The following is a 26,891-nucleotide window of genomic DNA, read 5'->3' as shown; positions in this document are numbered from 1 at the left end:
CACTGACATTGGAGCCACCCGCCTCCACTGAGAATCCTGGTTTTTTTCTTGCATTGCTCTAAGATCACTACGTGTGGGACCATGCTAAGAAAGGGGCCTTGTACTGGATCCTAGAATCCTAGAATAGTAGAGTTGGAAGGGGCCTATAAGGCCATTGAGTCCAACCCTCTGCTCATTGCAGGGATCTACCTTAAAGCATTCCTGACAGATCGTCGTATTTGGGGGGTGGGGGAGAGAGAGAGAAAGCAGCTGACACTATCAAACTGTGGAGCGAACAGTTTTGCAGAAGGCTAATAATAATAATAGTAATAACAACAACAACCTTGGGTTATATTTTTGGCTTAAAGAAAAGCTAATGATTGCAATGTGATACATGCACTCAAGTACAGATCAGAGTCAAAGTCAACTAAACTGAGAAGACACCTGAGCTTTTATTTAGGGCACTACTGAGCAGAATGAAGAGAGGGTAGATGCGTCAGCCAAAATGGGAGGGCAGAGATAGTGCTCTTCTTAGGTTACATTTGCATCAGTCAAAAAGAGACGGCTGGGGTGAAAAAACTTGCTGAGGCAGCTTGTTATTTCGGATGGGGTGCACTATTAATTACATCTGTGCAATGACATCAAACATGTCAACGCTGCAGCAGTGCTTTGAGATGAGCAAACATTCCTGAAGAAAGAGTTAGGTCCAAAAACTTTAAGCCTGGAGTGCCATTCAAATGATTTGCCAGGGTTTGTTGGAATAAACACCTAGTCCCTAATAAGTAGTGGCTGCATTACTAAGTGGCCTGATTCACATGTAATGACAACCCATGGTTTTGTTTTTCTAAACCCTGGGTTACCATGAGTGAGCCAGTGCACTAGTTCATGCGACTTGATTGGTCTTGCTTCCAACCCACTGCATCCCGGGGTTGTTTAGGGTGATGCCCCTTGTCTCTCTCTCTCCAGACCAGCTTGTTTAGTGTGACGTCTGAACCTGGAACTCTGGCTTGTCCCTCCCCGGACAAACTTGCTTCATGTGATAAATGAACCTGGAAGTCTGGCTTGTCTCTCACCTGACAAGTTTGTTTACTGTGACATCCAGACCCAGAACTCTGGCTTGACTCTCACCTGACAGGTTTGTTCAACATTATATCCAGACCCAGAACTCTGGCTTATCTCTTCCCAACTAGCTTGCTTAGCTACTCCTGGTGGCAGCTGGAGTGTGTGAGTCACATGAACTAGCTCATTCATGACAACCCAGGGTTTAACTCCCCCCACTCCATCTTTTCATTGAATGCAAACTGGGCCATATCTATATGTCTATGGCCATGTCTACACCTGCCTTTTCCCCCGGGATCATCCCCGAGATCATCCCTGTGCATCCAAATGACACACAGGGGATCCTGGGAGCAGGCAGGGACGATTCCTCCATTTCCCTGGAATAAACCTTAGGTATAGAAAGGGCCCATGTCTAAGAGCCAGCACAGTGCAGCAATACTGGGGCCTTAGCTAGACCCACCGGTCTAACAGGACAGAGGGGTGAAGATCTCGCAATATTTTTATCGCAAGATCTCCCCCTCTGTTCACACGCAGCACATGATGACCTCAGAGGGAGAGGCGTCGTGCCCGCCATTTTTTGTTTTCTTAAAGAAGAAGATGCGCATGAGCGCTCATGCGCAACAGGTAAGGGTGTTTTTTTTAAAAAAAAAATTATTTTCCCCACTCCCCCCACCCCACCCCAGAAGGGCACAGTGCTCCTGAGGAGCTCTATGCCCCATGCGTGGGTCCTGGCTCCTTGCGAGGAACCGGGACAAACTGCAACACCTGCACACACGTTCTGTGGTCTCGGGCTCAGCCCGAGGATAAAGCGGGCCTAAAGGGTAGGCCGAGATCCTGGAGCAAGGGAGGGATCATCCCTCCCTGATCCCAGGATTTCCTGTGCGTCATGTGGATGCACAGGAACGATCCCGGGGATTGTCCCAGGATTTCGCCCTGTCTAGCTAAGGTTTGGGTTTGCCAGAAGGGATCCAAGTTCAAATCAATTCAGGAGAAGGGCCAAAGCTCAGAATGGTAGAGCATATGCTTTATATGCATGAAATCCCAAATTCAATCCAAGACATTCCCACTTTATGAACCCATGGTATTGTTCACTATTAGGTGGTGTCATGTGCTTTAGGAGATTCAATACATTCACACAGGATAGGTTTATTTACAGCTTGTAGCTATGAGATCTAAAACTCCATATCCAGGCAATGATGTGGGTTTCCAGAAAATTTTGAATGGGAAATTCAAAATCTAGGCTCATTTTACATAGGGTTATTTGCATTGGAACATTTTCAGTTTATAACATAAATTTTCCAGATGCCCTACAGAGTGATCTAATTGAGCCTGTTTATTTTACTTGTATTGAATAAACAACAATGCTAAAAAAAGTAACCCATGTTAGCATTTTTTTCCATCCTGATGCACCACAAATATTTGACCTGGAATGTTTGATATATATTTTTTAAGCACACTGAGTATGTTTCAAAAGTTAGTTTAAGTAGTTTTATTAATTGGAATACCTGTAAAAAGATAAAGCCAACGGCACGTACTTCCTTTAAAAAATTTAAAGGTGCAATCCTGTGTAGGTTGAGACAGAAATAAGTCCTACAACTCACAGCATTCCCCAGCTAGCTTACATCCCAAATGTAAGAAAAAAGCAAAGGTACTGAAAACTGATACACTGGGGCCATAGCTAGACCTAAGGTTTATCCCTGGATTGTCCAGGGGTCAAACCTGTTCATCTAGGTGACACACAGGGGATCCAGTGCTCAGGCAGGGGCAAACCCTGGATGATCCCAGGATAAACCTTAGGTCTAGCTGTGGCCTGGGTGGGTTTTCACGTAATGAGAAGCTATCATGGGAGAACTTCCCCCAGGGTTTCTCATCTCTGCGGTGGCCGCCATTTTGAATATTTCAGCAGAGTTCAATCCTCTGCCTTCAGAGGATTGGCGCGCCTTCAGTTTCACTGCCTTTACCTATTAATTCCATTTCACACTGAGACAGGTATGCATTTCAACGGCATATAAGTATGCTCCCGCATACTTGTCAGGGACAATCACCTAACACTAATTATGACTTTGAAATGGCCCAACTTGCCTCATATTGCGATTGCTGTTGGCATCGATACGTTGTTACTAATGAAATTACAAGCGGGAAACATTTTCCACGGAAAAAATAAAAGCGCTGGAAAAAGGTCTGTTTTGGAAAGCTTGCAGAAAGGTGTCTGGTGCTTTATTTTGGGACATTTTTAGGAACATTTTACTTATATAAAAACAAAATGCCAGGGTGGGGGAATTCTGCCCCACATCACAGCATCCAGAGGCAGCATATCTCTGAATACCTGTTGCTGGGGGTGGGGTGGGGAATGGAGTAGGGCTTTTGCCTTCAGGGTCTCCTTGTAGATTAGCTGGCATAGGATGGTGGACTAGAAGAACTCCTGGTCTGATCCAGTACAGCTCTTCTTATGCTCCTTTCCCCACTTAACCATCAGTGCCGGCTCCAGGTTTTTGAAGGCCTTTGGGCAAGTCACCTTCACTGCCCCCTGCCCTCAGTGACTCTACCTTCTCATCACCACTGTCACCAGCTGCTCTTGCTCATCCTCCTCACTACCACGTTCTTGTTAGACAGGCAGAAAGCAAGGCCATGGCTAGAGCAGGCCTAAATCTCAGAATCATCCCGGGACCATCCCTGTGCATCCAAATGACACAGGGGATCCCAGGAGCAGGCAGGGACGACCCTTCCATTTGCCTGGGATAATCCTTAGGTCTATCTAAAGCCCAAGAGAGCAAGGAGGCAGGGGCATCTTCTGAGCCTTCTCACCACCACTGTTGTCTGGGCCAGAGTGAGAAACAGGTGAACAAGCAGCTTGCAACCATGAAGAGGAGGGGCGTCATCAGAGGGCCCCTGTTGGGATGTGAACCATAAAATTTGCTGGACTGTGGATTCTTCAGTCACTGTCTCTCAGAGCTGTATGTTACAGGGAGCAACATGATGGTCACTCTCCCATGATCAACTCCCCCATGATTATCACTCTCCTGCCATCATCCATGTACTTTCCCCATCTGTTCACTATTCAGAAACCACTGTTGTCATCCTCAGCTTTTGCTTGATGCTGTCTTCCTGCGATTGTTCACAGGAGGCAATGCTGCTGCTGATTTTACTACATTGTATTTTGTTTGTTTTAGATCAGCCTTCCCCAAGCTGGTGCCCTCCGGAAATGTCAGACTACAACTCCCAGCATCCCTGCTGTTTTAGATACTGTTTGCCTTTCGAGAGGGCTGGCCATGTTAGTCTGTTGCAGCAACAGTGACACAGAATCTTGTGGCACCTTAAACACGAACACGTTTATTATGGCACAAGTTACAGTGAATTAGAGTCCACTTTGTGAGATGCATGAAGAATTACCCAGAGTTTCATGTTTGAAGGGTAAGAACATCCAGCCATGCTGGATCAGACCAAGGGTCCATCTAGTCCAGCATTCTAGATTGTAGAATTGTACATTGTCAACGTTTACTTCTTGGGAGGAGAGCAATGACAAATCTTGATAAAATAGTTAAGAGCAGAGACACCACACTGACAACAAAGGTCCGCATAGTTAAAGCAATGGTATTCCCCATAGTAACCTATGGCTGTGAGAGCTGGACCATAAGGAAAGTTGAGCAAAGGAAGAGAGATGCTTTTGAACTGTGGTGTTGGAGGAAAATTCTGAGAGTGCCTTGGACTGCAAGAAGATCAAACCAGTCCATACTCCAGGAAATAAAGCCAGACTGCTCACTTGAGGGAATGGGATTAAAGGCAAAACTGAAGTACTTTGGCCACATAATGAGAAGACAGGATACCCTGGAGAAGAGGCTGATGCTAGGGAAAGTGAAAGGCAAAAGGAAGAGGGGCCGACCAAGGGCAAGATGGAGGGATGATATTCTGGAGGTGACAGACTTGACCTTGGGGGAGCTAGGGGTGGCAACGGCCGACAGAAAGCTCTGGCGTGGGCTGATCCATGAAGTCACGAAGAGTCGGAAGCGACTGAACAAATAAACAACAACACATTGTCAACAGTGAGGTCATTGGGAAATGAAATGGAACAAATACAGACAGTGGCAATCATATGATTAACAGTGGCCACTCACAAAAAACAGTTTGCTGCTCAGAATGCACACCAGGGCTGGATTAAGACATGTTGAGGCCCTAAGCCATAATCAAGATTCAGAGGCCCCATGCCATAACAATAAAGGGAAAAACAGTATATTACATTATAATAGATAGGGTAACGAAATGCTACCACCCAGCATTAAGAAGTACTCGTAGTTAAACAGTGTTAGATAGCCTTCTCTGAAGATGTGGATAAAGGGACTAATACAGTAACTTGGTTTGAAATTCTTTTAAACTGGCTCTAGTTTGCGCTTATTGCCTCCAAGACTAAATGCTACATTGCCACACTTTTTCTATTTAAGGCAACTCTGCTGCAAGTCATACCAGACATTCCAACATATTTAAGCCAAAGTGATTTCATCTTCGTTATCTTACATCTTATTTATTTCCAATATATTTAGAGGTTCCTCATAATATGAGGCCCTAAGTCATGTCGTACTTGGCTTGTTCCTAAATCCAGCATTGAGGCACATATCCTGGCACTGTAGTAGGACACAAAACAGAACAAACAAACAAACAAACAATGTTATCCTGATTCAAGCCGAAGCCGCAGGGGACAGAACTGAACCGCTTGATAAACTGTAACTCAGCAGGCTCTCATTTTTTATTGTCGCATTGTGAATTTTAAAAAAATCATTAGCTGCCTTGCATAAGCGGGATGTAAGTATCTACATTACCCAGAGGACCTTCTCTTCTGCTGCTCCCAGACTGTGAAATAGCCTGCCAGAGGACTCATCAGCTTGACAGTCTTTTAGCATTCAAGAAATCTATCAAGACTGATCTCTTCTGGCAGGGCTATCCAGTAGAATTTTAGGATACTTTTAGTATGCTTTTAGGCTGTTTTTAGGCTGTTTTTAACAGTGTATATACTATGTTTTTAATCAGTATTTTATGTATTTTTTGCTTGCTGTTCCCCGCCTCAATCTAATTGGAGACACGGGTAAGAAATAAATTATTATTATTATTATTATTATTATTATTATTATTATTATTTTAAATAAGGAAATACTGCTGGTAACATCTGTAACTTCTGTCCATGCAATTCGGGCAGGTCACATGGCTACATACCACACCAGCATCGCTAGCATGGCACACAGCCACGTGTTTCAGCCCAGCCTGGTGGGCAGAAGTTGCAGGCATTATTCGGAGCAGTGTGGGAACAACCAAAGGGTGGCAACTGGCGAGCACCCCACTCCCAGCGACATATAAACCAGGCGGCACCCTGATTTTCCTCTTCCTATTTACATAACCTGCCCTTGAGATAGGGTGGGAAAGATCAGAAGGCTGCAATTCCAGGAGGGAGTAGCCCAGTCAACCAGCAATACTTATTCCCAAGTAAACACACAGCAATTAAGGTTGCACAGGTGGGGTGGGTGGGGAGTGGATGTGTATCCCTATGCACCATGCGCACAAGATTATACCCTTCGTGGTGCCCATTTGAAAAAGCATAAATAACTACTGGTCCACTGATTTCACACTCATCATGACTTCGTCACCACACCAGATCGCCCATTTTCCTTCAGCATTCATGCAATGAAATCACACAAACACACACAGAAGGAAACGCACCCTTTTCGTCTCCAAACGCAGGCGTGTCAAAGCAGCCGACATCCAGGCATACGCAAACCCAAGTTCAGTGAACTTCAGCGGCACACTTAGACCCTGTCCAAGCCCTGGGGTTACTTTGCTTGCCAGAGTGGAAGGCAGAGAGAAAACAACCCCAGAAGGAGACGGGGAAGACGTGGAACATCTGATGGGCGCTGTAGTCCACAAAAGCTGATGTCCCTATGCTATTCTTTCAGATGCTTCAACGCTCTTGATTTGTGTTTGGAGAAAGAAGCAGGGGATGATGCGTTATTGCTAGAAAAACAACACTTCTGAGGTTTATATAGTGAACCAAACACGGCCTAACTTCATAAGCTACTTGATCCCAGAAGATTCGTTCTCATTTCATTTCCTATATTTCTTATACCGCCTCGCAGCCAGAGCTCTCCGGGCGCATCACAAAACTCCCGAGATTCTCCCTTAATAGCCCTTGAGAAACAGAGCAGGATCTTACCCTCCTTCTCCTGGTTTTGCTTTCCTTCCTTCTTCACGGGCTTCTGCGTACAGCCAGGGAGCTCAGCCACATCCTTTGCCGGGGACTCTTCCTCCCTCCCTGCCTGCCTGCCTGCTTCCCTCCTTCGCGGATCGAGCGGCTCTTCAGCTCAGAAGAAACAAGCCCGAAGGGATCCACCCGATCCCAGCACGGACGAGCTCCGATGGCCAAAAGGGGCGACCAGACGAGCTCCTGCGCCGGCGCCTGCCCTCCACCCAGCCAGAAACTCGCTCTAGTCCCCGGGGGTGGAAGGGATCGCAGGGAAGCAGAGAGCCCAACCCGCGGTCCCACGTGGAAGGCGTGGGGAAGGAGAGGCGGGCAGGGCGCGGGGATGGAGCTCTCTCGCAGGGCGGAGCCTCGGCCGGCTTTTGCAGCCGCTAACGAGGCGCGCAGGCCGGCCGGCCGGCAAGCGAGGCGGCTGCACCGCGGATGATCGTCCTGCGCGCCACGGGGAGGGAGAAGCGCGTTCCGGAGCCGGCAGGTCCTCAGGCAGCGCCCAGCCGCAACGGAGAAACGGCGTTCCTTTCCCCCTCCGGGAGCCGATTCACACGTGTCGATCTACACGCGGGTAGCGCATGAACTTCCCGGAGGTGCCTTTGCTGGAGGAGTGTTTGTTGCCGGAGGAGACTCGTCAACTTAATTAATTAATTTATTAATTACATTTCTATACCGCCCAATAGCCGGAGCTCTCTGGGCGGTTCACAAAAATTAAAAACCTTCAAAGTATAAAACAACAGTATAAAACCATAATATAAAATACAATATAAAAGCTCAACCAGATAAAAACAGCAGCAATGCAAAATTACAAATTTAAAACACCGAGTTAAAATTTATTTATAGACTGCTAAAATGCTGGGAGAATAAAAAGGTCTTCACCTGGCGTCTAAAAGCATATAATGTAGGTGCCAGGTGAACCTCCTTAGGGAGCTCATTCCACAGCCCGGGTGCCACAGCAGAGAAGGCCCTCCTTCTAGTAGCCACCTGCCTCACTTCCTTAACAGTCTATTAGCATTCAAGAAAGCTATAAAGACTGATCTCTTCCGGCAGGCCTATCCAGTGGAATTTTAAGATGTTTTAAAAATGTTTTTAGGATGTTTTTTAAGGATGTTTTTAACAATGTATATTATGTTTTAATTGAGTATTATGTATTTTATCATTTATTGTTGTTCCCTGCCTTGATCAGAATGGAGAGGGGTAAGAAATTATTATTAATATTATTATTGTGTCTAGCGGCCCGATTTCTCCATCCACCCTGCGGGGAAAAGGCGCCGACGGGTTCCCACGAACAGCAGCCCCGCTTCCGTGATCCCATCATGGTGACTCTTGTGCGTTTATACTTCCTAGCGCACAATGGCTAGATCTACCTTACTGCTTTATAGCGGTATTGAAGTGCACTGATAACTGTTGGGGCCCATGACACATTCTATATGGATGTCATACTCTTATATCCTGCTTTTTATTCCACATTTGTAATGATTTGACACAAGGTGTAGACCTGGCCGATGCCATCAGTTTGGATAGACCAGAATAACAAGTAGGAAATAATGCTAAAAAAGTGGTTTATGGGATGTATAATGTGCCGCAACAGCTACCAATGCACTTAAAAATCACTAGTGTAGATCCAGGCAGTGACTTTGATTTGGCAACCACCCTTCCTCTCCGGCTGGTTTTCAAGACGGGGCTCAATTCTGAAATGGATGTGTGCAAAACGAGAGCTAGCCTAAGCATACACAGAGTGCCTTTTCTTTTTTTAACTGCAGCAGCCTAAGATCGAGGGGGATGGACTAGCAGGCCCCCGCGAACCTGGGGATGAATCTTTTTAGAAATTGGCTATTCCAGTTATACTTCATCCCCTATCCACTGCTTACTTTCTAGATTCTGGAATCTAGGAAGAAAGATCTGCTGGTGGGGAGGGGGAGGGGCACTCCATTCTGTGTCTTTTTTGGTCTGGTTGGAGATTCTCCATTGTCTCATTTGTTTTTTAGTGGGGGGATTGTATGTTTTTAATATAGGATTTGGTGTCTGGTTTTCAGGTTGTGTGCAGTGCCTCAGGATCCTATGGATGAATGGTGGTTTGTACATTCAATTAATTGATTAATTAATTAAAAAAGTTAGGATCAAAATGCAAGGAGTTGCTGTTCATTGGGTGGCACTGAATTATCGCTTTTACTCCATTTCACTGGATGCATGTAATAATATACACCAGTGTAGGACAGTGGTTACAGTGGCCTTGGGAGGTTCTAGTCCCCAATTGGCCATGAAGCTGGGCTGGTCACTTTGGGCTGGTCACTGATTCTCAGCCTAGCCTACCTCACAGGGTTGTCGTGAGGATAAGATGAAGGATAAAATGGTTGCTAGTCCTCATGGCTATGTGCTACCTCCAGTATCAGAGCAGTAAGCCTGTGTGCACCAGTTGCTGGGGAACATGGGTGTGTGTGTCCTGCTTTGTTGGTCCCTGGTTGACAGCTGTTTGGCCACTGTGCGAACAGAGTGCTGGACTAGATGGGTCCTTGGTGTGGTCCGGGATGGCTCTTCTTACATTCTTATTTTGACCCTAAACTGTTTCTCTTTTGACTGCACAATACATGAACTCGGTCTCACAGGTCTAATCCAGCATTCTGGGCCGTGCTCCAGAGTTGCTCATATGACTCTATGGAGCTGCCCAGTCCTAGGCAGACAATTGGTCTATTTAGCCCAGTGTTGCTGCCGTCTGCTCGGAATGAAAATCCTGAAAGTGCTCTGATGGAAAACGATCGCATGGGGGAGAGATGTACAAATGCACAACGTTTGGATGTGAACATGCGTTTCTTAGGTTTTAGAACAATGTGGATTTTGAAGCTAGCATTGGCAACGTTCCCTGCCCTGGCACCCCTCCAGATTCCTTGGTGCTGGCTCATTCTGTTGGCTTTCTTTCTGGAGTCTAGTTCTCACTGTGGCCTAGTTCATTTAATTGATGTTGTATAGAAATGTCAGGAAACGATCTGCTGCTACTCTGCTAATTAGAATTACGCGTGGGACCCGCAACTAAATGTTGCAGCGCGGAATGTTCCTGTTCAGGACACTCTATTCTGCTCCCTCCAGCCTGGTTTTCCATTCCTTCAGCATTCCGTAGCCCACTGAGCATGCTCAGTTCCCATTGGGCTGTATTTGGTTCCCATCCCTTTAGAGTATTTTATTCTGAAAGATTTTTTGTACTTCTGCAAACTGTGGGGTTTCCCCTCACCTGCTGATACCTCCTTATTGAGCATGGATGGTGCCCTTCCATAGGTGCAAGCATTCAGAGAATTGAGTTCACGAATGAGTCTGGAATATGCCCCCTAAACTTTAACAAAAGTAGAAGAATAAGGTGGTGAATTGAAACAAACAAACAAACAAAAACCCAGGAGCCCTGCCTTCTTTCGTATCTGGTCAAATCTACTATAGCTCCTGCAGATTTCATAAGAACATAAGAAGAGCCCTGATGCTGGATCGGACCAAGGGTCCATCTAGTCCAGCACTCTGTTCACACAGTGGTCAACCAGTCATCGGCCAGGGACCAACAAAGCAGGACATGGTGCAACAGCACCCTCCCACCCATGTTCCCCAGCAACTGGTACACACATGCCTACTACCTAGTATACAGGAGATAGCACACAAATATCACTGTTTTTGATGAAGAGGGAACTTCACCAGGTGCTGCATGCGAACAAATGACACCTGCTAAAATTCCCTTTTGTATACAACTGTTAAAGTTACAGGAGCGCTGTCCTCCTTTCCATATGGTCACACTAAGTTTGGGGAAGTGGGTGCTGGCTATTAAGTGCTAATATATGCGGTAGACAATAGCTGGCACATAGATTTAACTCAGTAAAACAAAATACAACTTTATTATTTACAAGATATTGGGCCTGTTCAGACAACATGCTAAGCCATGGTTAGTCCCATAACCTTTTTGCAGGACATGGTTAGTGAGCATGTTTGAACCGTGGTAATGTGCCACCATAGTTAGGAATGGTTCATACAACATGCTAAGTCCTGACTCACACAAAACTAAGCCGTAATGTTTAGCTCAAAATGCTTAACCACCATGACTTAGTGTGCCTTCTAGGGTGACCATATGGAAAGGAGGACTGGGCTCCTTTATCTTTAACAGTTGTGTAGAACAGGGAATTTCTGAAGGTGTCATTTGTATGCATGCAGCACCTGATGAAATTCCCTCTTCATCACAACAATTAAAGCTGTTAAAGTATAGCTAAAGTAACCAGAGACAAAAGAGGGCAGGGCACCTGCAGCTTTAACTGGTGTGATGAAGAGGGAATTTCACCAGGTTCTCCATATATACAAATGACACCTGCTGAGATTCCCTTTTCTATGCAACAGTTAAAGATACAGGAGCCCTGTCCTCCTTTCCATATGGTCACCCTAACAGGGTCATCTGAACAGGGTCATTGTTTTATTTATTTATTTATTTATTTAAAATATTTATATCCCGCCCTATATCACTAAGATCTCAGGGCGGCGTACAGATAAAAACATACAGTATTAAACAATAAATATACACAGTTAAAAACAAATTAAATCATAATCCAAGTTAAAACAATATATAATTTAAAAGCAATAGATGCAGTTAAAACAATGTGCCAGTGAGCTTAACCATCAAAGGCTTTGTTAAAAAGCCATGTTTTTACTTTTAGTGCCGTAGATGTTGTTATTATTTACATAAATGAGTAATAATTATCCTAAGCCTGCCTCACTAGCCCTCTAAATCCTCCCTCAAAGCTAAGGTGGTGCTCTGCGAAACTCCTAATCCTATCTCGCTGAAAACTGTCAAAAACAGGAAAGCCCTCCTGTGACATCATTCAGTCCCCCCTCAGGTAGTCAATCAAACACAAGCCCTCCCTCCTGCTACCCATATTTAACCGCTTCTTAACTAATAAACAGTTTTTGGAAAACGAAATACATTCCTATACAATATAATAAAACAGATTAATTTAAGATGCAGGTGATTTTGTCACAGGTGGTATAAAAATGAAATAAATAAATAAGACTTTGGTCTGATCTAGTACAACTCTTCCTATATTTTAACGGCTTTAAGACGCCTTGGAGAGGCACTGCCACTCGAAATAGACCGATACGTGCATATTCGGTTTCTCAGAATCATCAGTCAGATGCTAATCAGATGCTCCATTTGATGGGCCTTTTATCTGATCCATTGAGTCTGTTCTTATATTCTACAGCTGTAGAGATCTGCGTTTGGGCTTCCAAACAGATAGTCATGGCCAGGGCCGGTGCCAGACAATTTTGCGCCCTAGGCAGGTGACCAGCTTCCAGCCGGGCACACCTTTCCGAAGCTGCCCCCCACCCCAGCGTCCTGGCTTCGAAGCCAACGCCCAGCTGGAAGCCACTCCTGGCTTCAAAGCCAGGACTCCAGGGTTGGGGGGCGGGGTGGTGGCTTCGGAACAGCGCGCCCGGAAGCCACTCTAGGAGAGCGGCTTCCAGCCGTGCCATTCAGCGCCCTCCTTTGCTTGGTGTTCTAGGCCGCCGCCTGAGCTGCCTCTATGGCAGCGCCAGCCCTGGTCATGGTCTACAGGCTGCCCAGTTCCATGATGGGTGCATAGTCAAGAGGGATCAGCATGCATTAGGCTGTCTGAATGACTAGCTTCCCAGCTGGAATATGTGGCCATATTCCCATCCTTGCTGCTTTCCAGTTGTGTGCTGTAATGTCCAACTAGGTGCTGTGGAGACCGATGTCTCGATGAATGCTCAGGGTTGCCTCCTGAGTCACCACCTTTGTATGGCTGATGTGCTATCATCACATTTCCTCCACGGAGCAAATCCTCCGGTTACCTCAGGCAGGGGTAGAGCAAAGAGCTGAAGTGAAAGTCTGAACAGTGTGCGTTGCAACATTTATACGTAGTTCAACTGATGTCCTCAGTGGTTAATCAAACCCTTTGACATTAGATGTAGGTCAGGGTAAGGATGCAGCTTCTGCAATGCTGTAGAACCCAATGCTGTGGGGAAATTGGCTCTGGCCATGGCTAGACCAGGCCTATATCCTGGGATTGTCCCTGAATCATCCCTGTGAATTCAAATGACACACAGGGGATCCTGGGAGCAGGCAGGGACGACCCCTCCATTTGCCTGGGATAATCGTTAGGTCTAGCTAAAGCCTCTGTCTGACCCTGCCTTTTTTTGGGCAGCCTAATAATACTTGTTTTACAGGGTTGTTGTAAAGATTACATCTATACAAATATTTCATATTATGAATTTGCCTAGCCCCTGTTAAAGCCATCTTAACTTTAAAAGAAATGCCCCTGGGTCCTCATTATTTTGTTTCAGTTTGGGCCTCTGAATTTCCTCCTCTCCTCTATTTTTCATTGTATTTCCTTCCAGAATCACTACCCCACGCCTTTGGTTAGAGAAAGGGTGTGGCGGACTCTGCAGTATGTTTTACCTGCATCTTTATAATTTGTGTGCCAGTTCTAATGTTCAGATTGGTGGAGCTGCTTGAATACAGGGTGTGGTTGCCTTGTATCAGCCTTTTGCTATTGTCTTCACTGTTGATATCAAATGCAAGGTGTACTTCATTGCTCAACTCATACGCTCAACAGCAAGATTGCAAAAATGACCGTTGGTATTTATTTATGTTCTTTTGGTAGAACACACATTAAGCAGTATGATCCAAGTTCTACCTCTCGGGTGGTAAATCTGTGTTTGGACCATACAAATAAATCCTGCCATTTAAAATGTAAGGTGCCAAGGAGTTCTAGACTAGTCTTCTCCTATCCTGACATGCTAGTTGACATGTGCAGAAGGTATTTCTTTTCCCTATGGAGGAAAGTATTCCTCGTCTGAAGTGGTACAGTCCTGACATAATTCCCCACCACCACTTAATTGAGAACTCAGCCTGTGTTATTGCTCAGATGCTTGATGGCAGCTGCAGTGAAATCTATGGGCTCATTTACACTAAGCAGGATATTCCACTATGAAAGCGGTATATAAAAGGCAGGAGTCACACCAAGCAGGATATAGTGGTATGAAAGCGGTATGTGGTCTGTGTCAATGGCCCCCAGCAGTTGCCAGTGCACTTCAATATCGCTATAAAGCAGTAGTGTGGCTCCTGCCTTTTATATACCGCTTTCATAGTGGAATATCTGCTTGGTGTAGAAGAGCCAAATATGGCTCTCCTACCCTCCTCCTCAGATGAGATGGTACAGTTTTATGGAATTGTAGAAAGAACTTAGGCTGTTGCTAGACGAGGCGTTAGCGTGGTGTGAGGCCAGGTCCCCCTCCTGTGCATCCAGATGACGCACAGGGGATTCCGGGGTCAAGACCTCGCTTGAACTGAGATAAGCGGATTTGCTTATGGCCTGGCTTTTCCGCAGCCCCGCCCTCAGGGGGCAGCGGAAAGTCTAGCAACTTCCGTGGCTTTTCCTGGCTGCTCGCTTACTCGCAAGTAGCTGGGAGAAGCCACGGACTGGGCACAGCATTCCATAGGAGCGCTGTGCCCATTGGGCTGGGGGGGAATCACGGGGGGGGGGGAGATGGGGGCCGGGGGAAAGACCAACCCGGCAGGAGGGGGGGAGAAGAACGGGCATGGGCATCGGGAACGGGGGGGTGGGGGAAGAATGGGCACAGGGGACAGGGCATGGTGGATGCGGGGAGGACGGGCGAGCGAGTGGGTGGGGGGGCATCACACATCGTGTGTGGGGAAAATCAGGGGGAGCGGAGAACCCTTTATTTTTTTAAAAAAGCACTTACTTTTCCGGCGGTGCGCTCTTGCGCACATGGCCCTTTAAGGGGGGAAACAGCGGAGCACGCGACGGGGCTTTCCCTTGCCCCGTCGCGTGTTGACATGTGGAAAAGGGCAATGGCGTGCGCTTGCTGTAGCGCGCCGTCGCCCCTCCTCCCAGACGGATTTTCAGGTAGGTCTAGCAAGGCCCTTAGAATGTGCTCCCTTGGGATTTTTTAAAATTGATTTTGTGAGCACATGGACTTAGAAACATTGTACACAAACTGGTTATCCAGATTGTTTCTCTCACTTCATTCATAACACGTGTATGTGCACACCAGATCAGTTTTACAAGCCATGAGAGAGCCCATCTCACATTCTAAAGCATTACCACTTTATGGCAGCGGTTAGCCAGTGTGTACATTCCCCCCCCCCTGTTAATTTTTGTGTAGTATCGTGCATATTCTGGTCTGTTTTCCCATAATAAACCTTTCCAGCTTAAGTGCTTTTATTTTGTCTTGACGATTCAGTATTTTCACTGAAGCCCACATAAAGTTCTGCGCTACTTTTTCCCACCCATCTTCATGGATGATAATGTTAAAACAAGCAAACAAACAAACCTGTGGAAAAAAAGGAAGAAAGAGGAAAAGGTGTATAACTTTTGTATTTGTGCTTTTAACCTGTTTTAACCAGCTTCGGCTATTGGGCGGTATAAAAATGTAATAAATGAATAAATAAATAAATAAATAACTTTCTAGTGTAGATAATACAGAACTTGATAGATCAATGGTCTGATTTGCTATAAGGCAGCTCCTTGTGTTCGCTTTGAGATTCAGGGAAGGACTCCTTAAATTCCTCTGTCCTGATGGGAGAAACCCTGTTAGACATTTCCTATTTTGCACCCGAGTCACTCATTCCCATGCGCGAGCCAGTACACAGACAAATATGAGATAGTGGACAAGATGTGTAAGAAAAAAACCTGATGCCATGGAAGTTAGAGCTCTTTGCCGATGGCCAGATCTACACCAATCAGGATATTGCACTATGAAAGCGGTATATAAAAGGCAGGAGCCACACCAAGCAGGATATAGCACTATGAAAGCGGCATATGGTTTGTGTCAATGGGCCCCAACAGTTGTCAGTGCACTTCAATACCACTATAAAGCAGTAGTGTGGCTCCTGCCTCTTATATACCCTATTCATGCCGCTTTCGTAGTGCAATATCTTGCTTCGTGTAGATCTGGCCTGTGTCTAGGCCAAGCTTCTGTGACCTTCCAGATGTCTTGGACTTTAACCCCGAGCATTCTTGGCCACATTGGCTGAGGCCAGTGAGAGTTAAAGGCTAGATCTTCACTACTGCTTTATAGCGATATTGAAGTGCACTGATAACTGTTGAGGCACAGACTGTTATTTCCTGCTTTTTATTCCATACCATCCAAAATACCACAAGTGTCCCACGAAGTATAAATGTGCAAAAGGGATATAGCATTACCTTGATGGGATCATATTGATTTGACACAAGGTGTAGATCTGTCCAAAGTGTCAGATACTTGGAGGGCTCCAGGTTGCTGGTAGTACCAGAGCTCATGCTAGCAGGCAGAGCAAAGTTGGTAGCTCTTCAGACCTTGCTGACCAAGAGTGGAGGCGAGCCATGGGGAGAATGGGTGGGCTGGGTCTCCAGCACAAGTTTTCTACATCATAAATCAAGTTGTTGATTCCAAAGAATGCCATTGTGAGGCCTGGAGGTGTGTCGGGAGAGGCTTTGACTTGGAACACTGGAGTCTTCATTCCTTGGCGGGTGCTTGGAGGGAGATCTGACATTTCGCGCAGCACTTGGCTCCACGAATCGTGCTCTTGAGGTCTCATGGGATGACTCATCTTTTAGATGCTTTCCTATAAAATTATGGAGTGTTCATTGAGCCCAGGCACCTTTGAAGTGGAGAGCCGAGGATTTGTACAATAGCACTTCTGAAATGCGAGTTTGTAGCATAATCCACTTGTCAGTGTTCCTTGGCAGGAAGGCCTGGCTGGGAGATGGAGAATGTTTGCCAAGATTTCATAAGAGAGAATCTAACAGTGGAGGTTGGTGACTCCGACATCAGTGTGATGATGAATCTGCTCTGGGTTTCAGTCGGGACTAGTCAGAACTCTAAAGGAGCTATCCAAGATAGCTCCTTTAGAGTTCTGGCTGGTTCTGACTGAAATCCAGAGCAGATTTACTGCCTCACTGACATCAGAACCACCAGCCACCAGCCTCCACTGGGATCTAGAGCCAGAGCCAGAGATACCACCATAGATGTTTCATTTTACACACTTCCCCTTATTTAAGCTCCGAAGTCCCGAAGGATTTAATTCATTCATTCATTTGTTACTTTTCTACACTGACCAAAGGCAAAGCTCTCTTAGAAGGTCATAAGTTAAATCCATAAAGACAACAGCATAATAAAGTGTAATGTTAAAACTTTTTAAAGTGTAAAACTACAGAATAAATCTGAAGTTCAGCCAGCAGCAGTGTAAAGATCCAAAAATACAACAACACATTTTAAAAACAGCAAAAATTGAGGGACTACAGTGCTTTGGAAAATGAAATGGACTCAAGTGAAAAGACCACAACGTGGGTTCCAGCTGAGCCTCTTTGGGGAAGTGTTCCACAATGAGGGTGCCACAGCTGCGAAGGCCCTGAGATTGCAGAAACAGATGATAAACCCCAGTCCTGGACTGGTACAACATCATATGCTAACGGTTGCCAGCTTTTTGTTTCTGGCAAAGCTCCGGTGCCATAATTTATTTATTTATTTTATCACATTTATATACCGCCCCCACAGCTGAACTCTCTGGGCGGTTCACAAAAGCTAAAAACAGTAAACATTAAAAGTATACAAAATTTAAAAACCATCAGAGACATAAAAACAACAGTATAAAAACAGCAGCATCCATTTAAAACAACAGTTCTGGGGTCCATTAAAAAACAAACAGCGTTGTTCAATGCCGTTAAATGCCTGGGAGAAGAGAAAAGTCTTGACCTGGCGCCTGAAAGATAACAACGTTGGTGCCAGGTGAGCCTCATCGGGGACATCATTCCACAGTCGGGGGGCCACCACTGAAAAGGCCCTCTCCTTTGTTGCCATCCTCCGAGCTTCCCTCGGAGTAGGCACTCGGAGGAGGTCCTTAGATGTTGAGCGCAGTGTATGGGTAGTTTCATGTCAGGAGAGGCGTTCCTTCAGGTTCCATGTAGGGCTTAATAGGTTAAAACCAGCTCCTTGAATTGGGCTCAGAAACGTATAGGCAGCCAATGCAAGCAGGCCAGAATCAGTGTTATAACTGCCCTGCCATGTAATGAGCGGAAATTCAGCAGTTGAAGGTTTTCCTGGCATGCCAATGTGGTGAGGTGGAAAAGTGCATTTACAGTCTTTTTGCAAGTCAGGGCAGAGTTTAAAGTGGAGCAGATCCAAAAAAAAGAGGAAAAGAAAGAGGATGGTAAGCCAGCCTACACAGGTTTTTACACCTTCCGCAGTGGTGCTGGTGTGGAGTATTTTTCTGTACGAAAATTTGAACCTGAACAGTGGCAATTTTCTCTTGAAAAAACTGATGTCATTCAGAAGATGTGGAGGTGGTAGGTGGGTTTAGGTCACACTGCCAATGCAACTCTACTCTTTTAGCGAAAAAACCATCTCGTTGTGTGTCGGTGTGATCAAAAGACTCTGCAAAGACCTTTGTCCAGTGTCTCCTATGTTATCATTTAAGGCAGCAACCCTCTGCATGCTTAGACAGATAAAAGCCGTACAACTCCCAGCACTCCCCAGCCAGCCATGGAACAGCACTCTTCCAGCCAGGATCTGCAGCAACTGGTGTATATAGGCATATTGGCTCTAACGTGGCCATATGGGAAGGAGGACAGGGCTCCTGTATCTTTAACAGTTGATTAGAAAAGGGGATTTCAGCAGGTGTCATTTATGGATGCAGCAGAGCTGGTGAAATTCCTTCTTCATCACAACAGTTAAAGCTGCAGGAGCCCTGCCTTCTTTTGTATCTGGTCACTCTTGTATAGCTCCTGGAGCTTTCACTGTTGTGATGAAGAGGGAATTTCACCAGGTGGTTGATGCATACAAATGATACCTGTTGAAATTCTCATTTCTAATAAACTGTTAAAAGATACAGGAGTCTTGTCCTCCTTTCCATATGGTCATCCTAACACTGCCTCTGATATTGTGGGTATCATGAATCCATCAGGACTAGCAGCTGTTGATAGCCTTCTCCAGGAATTTATCCAACCCCCTTTTAAAGCCTTCCAAATTGGTGACCATCACCACATCTTCTGGTAGGGAATTCCATAGTTTAACTATGCGCTTTGTGAAGAAAGTCCTTCCTTTTATCTTTTCTTAATCTCCCACCAATCACCTTCATGGGATGATCCCATTGGGTTCTAGTATTATGAGAGAGGGAGAAAAATGTCTCCCTACACACATTCTCCGCACTGTGAAATAAATTCTCTCTGAAATGGAGTAGAAGAAACTGCCCCTGAACTTTAAGCCGCCAACTCACTGCCTCCCTTTGCTCCTTGCCAGATTTTACTAAATGGAGTCAATGTTTGGCATGTGCACATCAAACAGATCACCATTGTGAGTGGGGGCTTGGAGCCAGGCAGGGGTTAGAGTGGAGACGTAATGGGAGGTATTTGTTAAAAGCTTTCAGATTTTCGGCCGGGACAGATATAAACAGCAGGCCCTGTTTGCATGCAAGATAACTCTTTTGATGCATTTGGCCTTCAGTTTTTACAAAGGGCTGCCTTTGCTTGTCCACTGCAGAGTGAACAAAAGGGCAGAAGGCTTATGAATCTGCCTTTTCTGGAAAGAGAGACGTCACGTTTGATTGTAAACAAAAAGGGTTATGGCAGGGCGGCTAAGATCGGGAGGAGACAATTGGCCTATCCAGAAAAGGCAGATGTTCTGTCTTTTGAAGCCTAGGCTTTGTTCATGTATTATATAATATGGGATATTTAATAATAATAATAATATAACACATGAGTGGTTTGCATACAAAATTATTTTTTTTAAAAACCCACTGTTAAAATGCATACATAATACAACGCAACAATACACAGTTGAACCATATGAGAACAATGAAAAATATAAATGAATAAATAATAAAAATGAACAGCAGTACAATCAGTTACAATCAAGGGAGAGGTTGCATAAGCAATACGTTTTCAGGAGGGGTTTAAAACTCATCGTATTCTGACCCACATGGGGAAGGGTGTTCCAGGGGTGGGGGCCACTAGTGGGAAGGCCTGCTTTTGTGATGCTACATGGTGACATTGCATTGGTGATGGAAGCACCAGCCCAGGGCCGGTGCCAGACTTTTTTGCGCCCTAGGCAAGGTGAGCTGCTTTCACACAAATCCCCCCCAAAAATGCCAACTCTGATTTTTAAGAACATATGTTTCCTGGAAAAATAAGCACAAAACTTGAAACTGCTAAATTTATTTTGAAGTTCAAGAAATATGTCATGCCAATTATGGCAAACAAATTGGAAAGGAATGTCTATGGGTCTAAAATGCAGTATTTATTAGGAATATCACCTCCAAATCATCCCCCCCCAACTCACACACGTGCGTACACACACACTCCGCATCACTCACTCCAAACAAACACACACATGAACACATGCATTCACTCAAAGACCCCATGCACCCCATTCACCCATACATTCTCTCTCTCTCTCTCTCTCTCTCTTCCGGGCGCGTTCCAGAAGTCCGAACATGGAGCTGCCCCACCCCAGCGTCCCTGGCTTCGCTTTGGCAGGGCGGGCGCGGGGCGCCATCTCACCCGCCCAGGCCCAGCTGAATCCTTGAGTGGCCTCTATGGTAGCACCGACCCTGCACCAGCCTCCTCTGAAGATCTTAAATCTTGATGGTATATAGGGAATGGAGTCTGCTGGATATCCTGGCCCCGAGCTAAAGAGAGATGCAAATCTGATAATAAAAGTTATGAAAACAAGAACTGTCAGTATTTAGAAAGTCACTGAGCAGTTGGTCAACACTGCATGCTATGATTTGTGCTCTTTTGTATACTTAGTAGGGCTGCGCACGCATGCACTCCCCGATTCACTATGGAGGCCGATTCGGAGGTTCCAAATCAGCCCTGATTCGATTCAGGCCATAGCTAGACGGGGGGTTATCCCGGGGTGATCCCCGGGATCGTCCCTGTGCGTCCACGTGATGCACAGGGGATAACGGGATCAGGGAGGGATGATCCGGAATCTCGCCCTCCACTTTCAGCCCATGTTTTCTGCGGTCCCGGGCTGAGCCCGAGACCGTGGAATGTGTGGCCGGGCACCGCGGGTTGACCCGGCTCCGCGTGGAGCCAGGAGCCGCGCATGGGGCGCAGTGCTCCTCAGGAGCGCTGTGCCCATTGGGGGTAGGGTGGGGGGGAGCAGAGAAAGTAATTTAAATTTAAAAAATACTTACCGTTTGCGCACGAGCATTCGTCTGCTGCTGCCCCTTTAATTAAAAAAAATGGCGGGCACAACACCTCTCCTTCTGAGGTCATCGCGCGTCACATGTGAACAGAGGAGGGATCTTGCATTAAACACAACGCGAGATCTTCCCTCCTCCATCGTGGGCTAACTGGTAGGTCTAGCTAAGGCCTCAGAGTGCTTTGGGCCTTAGCTGACCTGCTTTGGATCTGAAACCTAAGTGAGATCTGGACACCCAAAGTGGGTGGCCTTTGCAGGTTCACGGGTACCCGTTGAGCAGCTGCTCAGTGGACTCCCAGAAAAGCTGGGTGCGAGGCCCACCAGGAGTCCATTGGACTCTCCCCTCCCAGCTCACTCCCCCAAACCTGGAGCCACTGTCCCCACCTGCCCACAGGACTTTCCTGAGCATTTCCAGAAATGGCCTTTTATAACCACTGTAGTTTGAGACATTAGACCAGGGCCAGATCTACACCAAGCAGGCTATTGCACTATGAAAGCTGTATATGGTATGTGTCTCAATGGGCTCCAACAGTTGTCAGTGTACTTCAGTACCACTATAAAGCAGTCGTGTGGCTCCTGCCTTTTATATACTGCTTTCATACCACTTTCATAGTGCTATATCCTGCTTGGTGTAGGATTGGCCCAAGGAAATGGCAGAGCCCCGATCTTTGTTGAAAATGGCAGCTGTCATTGATGACAGGCTGCTGCTGGATGGCTCAGGTAAGCTGCTCACCTTTGCTCTGAGTTGGGCTGAGGGAGCCTGAACTGCTTCAGGCAGCCTTGGCCCAATCCTACCCTGATCTGGATTCAGGCCAAGGTGCTCACCCCTGCTGCAGTTCAAGGCAGGCAAGGCTAAGGGAGAGAGAAAGAAGGAGAAGCAGAACTGAAATATTTTGCTGAATTAATGTTATTTTACATGGCAACGATGCTCTCACAGCTTAGTCAGGATTAGGCAAGACACGTGCTCTAATTTTGTTTGGCCACTGCCGTAGCTGCCATTCTCATGGGCACCAGGATCCTGTGACTCATGTGTTGCACACAAGGTCTGATGAGTTGAAGGCAATTTCCACAGAGGAGTAAAGGAAATAGAGTGGGTGTCTTTTTTTTTAAAAAAAAAAAAAAGGGGGGGGAAGGGAAAGAAAGATTGTCATTGCAAGGGAACTACGGAGTTGTAATGTGTCACACAAAAGAGAGGAGGAAATGCAATGTGTCGAAAAAAATGGAATGAGGCTCAGTTCCTTTTACCAGTTGCAAACCCTCCGACACGTCACAAGTGAAAGTGGGGGATGCACTTTTCCTACCAGAGGTTTACTGTCTGAACTGAATGCTTCAGCATATCCCCAGCTGGAACTCTCCAGATGTTTTGGACGGCAACTCCCAGTATCCTCCAGCCAGCATGTCTGGCTAGGACCTACTGGGAGATATAGTCCATAGAGGGAGATATGGTCCATAGCTTCGAGGGGTGTGTGTTCTCCTCTGTGGTGCAGTGGAACTAGGGCTTGCAGGGGACACAATGTTGGCACTGCAGGGACTCTGACATCATCTGCCACTGCCCTATGAATTCCTTTTCCTCTGAGCTTGGCTGCAATCTTTACAGTAGCTGGGGAAGTGGGGTGGGGGCTATACCTGTTGTGATGCAAAATGTTTTAGGGTGGCTTGTGGGGTTGGAAGGACCACCCTTCACTGAACCCCCACCACTTACCCCACTCCTGTGAATGGCACGGAGTGAGCCTCTGGGCAGTCCATGCAGGCCACTGGGTGGTCTTTGCAGAGCTCCGTAGTGGCCCACAGGCACCTGCTCCCTTGGTGAGCTACCATTTCCCCCAAGAATAGCTGCTTGCTCTTTTCCATAACTATCCCATTTGTGCAAATGGTGGCCTTAAAGTAGGGTGACCCTATGAAAAGTCCTGTATCTTTAACAGTTGTATTGAAAAGGAAATTTCAGCAGGTGTCATTTGTATATATGGGGGACCTGGTGAAATTTCCTCTTCATCACAACAGTTAAAGCTGCAGGTGCCCTGCTCTCTTTTAAATCTGGTCACAGTACAGCTGCAGTATAGCTCTTGCAGCTTTAACTGTTGTGATGAAGAGGAAATTTCACCAGGTGCGACATGTATACAAATGACACTTGCTGAAATTCCCTTTTCTATGCAACTGTTAAAGATACAGGAGCCCGGTCCTCCTTTTCATATGGTCACCCTACTTAAAGGGGCCATTTCCTCAACATTGCAGGTGTTTATGCCTGTAATGTTGTACCAATAGCCCTTTTAAGACCACCATTTGGGATAATTATGGCAAAGAATGGGCCATTAAGGTCGCCAAAGGGGACAATTATGGAAAAGAATGAGCAACCTTTCTTGCAAAAAATGGCGCGCTCACTGAGGGATGGGTGGGAGTATTTAAAAAAGGAAATCCCCTGCTTAGCACGGGCTGAACCGCACAAGCGCTGAAGTCTGTGGAATGGCATCCGGGAGGCCGAGTCAACGATTTCGAGCCCCAACCAGGAGACAATCTACACAGAGTACTGAAGGCGCTTGCATGCGCCCCCAAAGCGATTGTGTAGATACCGCCCTGGAAGAGATGGAGGAAGAGGCGGCGGTGGCGGCGGCTGGGGAATCCGGCTGCGTCCTTGCCGCTGCCGCCGCCCACCTCCCCGCCGGCTGGGTCGGAGAGCTCGGCGGAAGAAGGCGAGGTGGAGAGCGGAAGAAGCTCTCCGACCCGGCTGGCAAGGAGGTGGGCGGCGGTGGCAAGGACGCGGCCGGATTCCCCAGCCACCTCCTCCTTTGCCTCCGTCTCTTCCAGGGCGGTATCTACACAATCGGTTTGGGGGCGCACTGGGGGCGCATGCAAGCGCCTTCAGTACTCTGTGTAGATCCGCTCCAGGTGCCTGAGTGATCCCTCATGGCTTGGCCACGAATGGCCAATTACAGCCCAACTCATTTTAAGAAGGCAACTTCCAAAGGCTGCTGTATACTTACTCGAGATTCAGCCTTGGTGAATTCAGTGTATGGCTTCGTTCTGAGTAAAAGCCCCATCACATCTAGGTCAAACGCACGGCTCCTGTTGCTTCTCTGTTGCCATTCCGACGTCGCTTCCTGAAAACAGGAAGTAATTAGCCCCGTTCCGTCCGGTAGGAGAGAGCAGCAACTGGACTTTCTCTGGGGTTTCTTGCGGCGCAACAAAGGCCGAAGGGGCGGAAGATGTGCGAGAGGCAGACGACGTCGTGTGAGTAATCCGTGAATGCCCAGTAACGAGCGTGCAATAAAGCGCTCATTGGATGGAGCTTTAAATTTGCACAGAATTTCGTTTCAGATATCTTGAATTGGTCAATGGCCCTGGTTTAAAATAAACCAAATTGACGCAGTGAATTTCCAGGCAAGTTGCATAGAACCATTCCAGACTTCTCCTCCGATCAAAGAGGAACTATGACTCAAGGATCCTGTGAGTCACTGTCATAGCCGGCCCTGATGTCTGGGTGGTGCTACTGATGCATCATTGTTTGCACTCTTGATTTGTACTGGATCCGACAACCCAAGCTCTTGTTTCCAGCTATTGGCTTTGCACTGGAATGTGCACCCCTTACATGCCTGATCTCTTCGTCACTTTCATGTCTACATTCTGTGTTCGGAGCGGGCCTGGCCCAAATCATACAGATAAAGGAGGTCGTTGTTTGAGGCAGCAGCATTCATGGCCGAATTAGATGCAAGGCTGGAGATTTGAGATCAAGTTCTCTGGCAGTCCCCCCCCCACATTTAAATTAAATTTATTGTATTTTTATACACAAACAATATGATCATTATGTGAACAATAAGAACTCAAAACCAGAACTTTAACAAGAAAAAACCCAACCCTTAACTATGTATAGTATCTTCATTAAACATTTTACATGCACATTTAATGTCATTCATGATCTAATTTATTTATTTATTTATTACATTTTTATACTGCCCAATAGCCGAAGCTCTCTGGGCGGTTCACAAAAATTAAAACCACAATAAAACAACCAACAGGTTAAAAGCACAAATACAAAATACAGTATAAAAAAGCACAACCAGGATAAAAACCATGCAGCGAAATTGATATAAAATTAAAATACAGAGTTAAAACAGTAAAATTTAAATTTAAGTTAAAATTAAGTGTTAAAATACTGAGAGAATAAAAAGGTCTTCAGCTGGCGATGAAAGGAGTACAGTGTAGGTGCCAGGTGGACCTCTCTGGGGAGCTCATTCCACAACCGAGGTGCCACAGCGGAGAAAGCCCTCCTCCTAGTAGCCACCTGCCTAATGGATATAATTTTCTTTCTTTTGCTTTCAGGTGAGTGTTCTAGATGCTTAGGAGTCTGGAGGATAACGCCCAGATGAATCTTAATATATGTTATCAAGGAGAACCGAATTTCTATAAAATGATCATTCTTAGTTTCTTCTGTGATCTCTCTACTGCGAGATGCTAATTTTTCTGCTAATTCTCTTTGCCAACCATCAACAGTATATCCTGAGGGTGTTTTCCAATTCTTTGAGAATTTCCTTTTTTTTTTTTTTTTGCTGCTGCAGACATGAAGGTTATTCTTTCTTTATGTAATATTTGCAGTCTTTATTATTTATTTAAGCATTTTTTATCCCGTCCTTTAGCCAAAAAGGCTCTCAAGGCGGCTTACAGAAATATTTCCTAAGACAGTCCCTGTCCGCAGGCTTACAATCTAAAAAAATGACACAAAAGGAAAGGGGATTGTGAGGGAGGAGGGGTGGAGGGAAAGAAAAAGAAAAGCAAATTCAGGCACTAGATTCTTAGGCCTTAGCTAGACCTAAGATTTATCCCGAGATTGTCCCAGGGTCATCCCTGTTCATGTAAATGACACACAGGATATCCCGGGAGCAAGCAGGGACGACCCCGGGATAAACCTTAGGTCTAGCTAAGGCCCCAGTTGCAAAAGTTCAGCAATGACATTTGGTAGCAAGAGGGAGGGGGCTCTCAGCTGGAGCAGGACCCAGGCACGATGGAGAGGTACCTGGCTGCTGCTGCTGCTGCTGCTGCCGCCACTGATGGCCTCTGTAGAGACAGTTGGTAGCAGGAGGGAGGGGCTCTCAGCTGGAGCAGGACCCAGGCACGATGGAGAGGTACCTGGCTGCTGCTGCTGCCACTGATGGCCTCTGTAGAGACAGTTGGTAGCAGGAGGGAGGGGCTCTCAGCTGGAGCAGGACCATCAGTGGGGGAGGAAGCTGATGACCCCACTGATGGCCTTCGCTACTACTAGATGTAGCGATGGCTATCAATGACTACTATTCCAGATGGCTATATGCTCTCTCCAGTAGCAGAATTAGCAAGCCTATATATACCAGTTGCGGGGGAGCATGGGTAGGGTGCTGCTGTTGCTTTTGTGTCCTGCTTGTGGATTCCTGGTCAACAGCTGGTTGGTCACTGTGTGCACAGAACACTGGAC

At 46.3% G+C, this 26,891-nt stretch overlaps 2 protein-coding genes across 2 annotated transcripts in view; both read right to left on the bottom strand.

Moving 5' to 3' along the window:
* The window catches only part of LOC134393184 (inverted formin-2-like), a 41,828-nt gene extending 34,466 nt beyond the window's left edge, over nt 1-7,362 (bottom strand). The window contains exon 1 of the mRNA XM_063118162.1: nt 7,232-7,362. The gene's annotated coding sequence lies outside the window, so the exon portion shown is untranslated. The remainder of the gene's footprint in view (nt 1-7,231) is intronic.
* LOC134393467 (inverted formin-2-like) overlaps nt 1-26,891 on the bottom strand; it is a 510,183-nt gene that overhangs the window by 55,142 nt on the left and 428,150 nt on the right. The window lies entirely within an intron of this gene.

Source organism: Elgaria multicarinata, chromosome 2 (assembly GCF_023053635.1).
Source record: "Elgaria multicarinata webbii isolate HBS135686 ecotype San Diego chromosome 2, rElgMul1.1.pri, whole genome shotgun sequence".
NCBI classification, from domain to species: Eukaryota; Metazoa; Chordata; class Lepidosauria; order Squamata; family Anguidae; genus Elgaria; species Elgaria multicarinata.
This window is presented reverse-complemented; position numbering and strand designations above follow the sequence as displayed.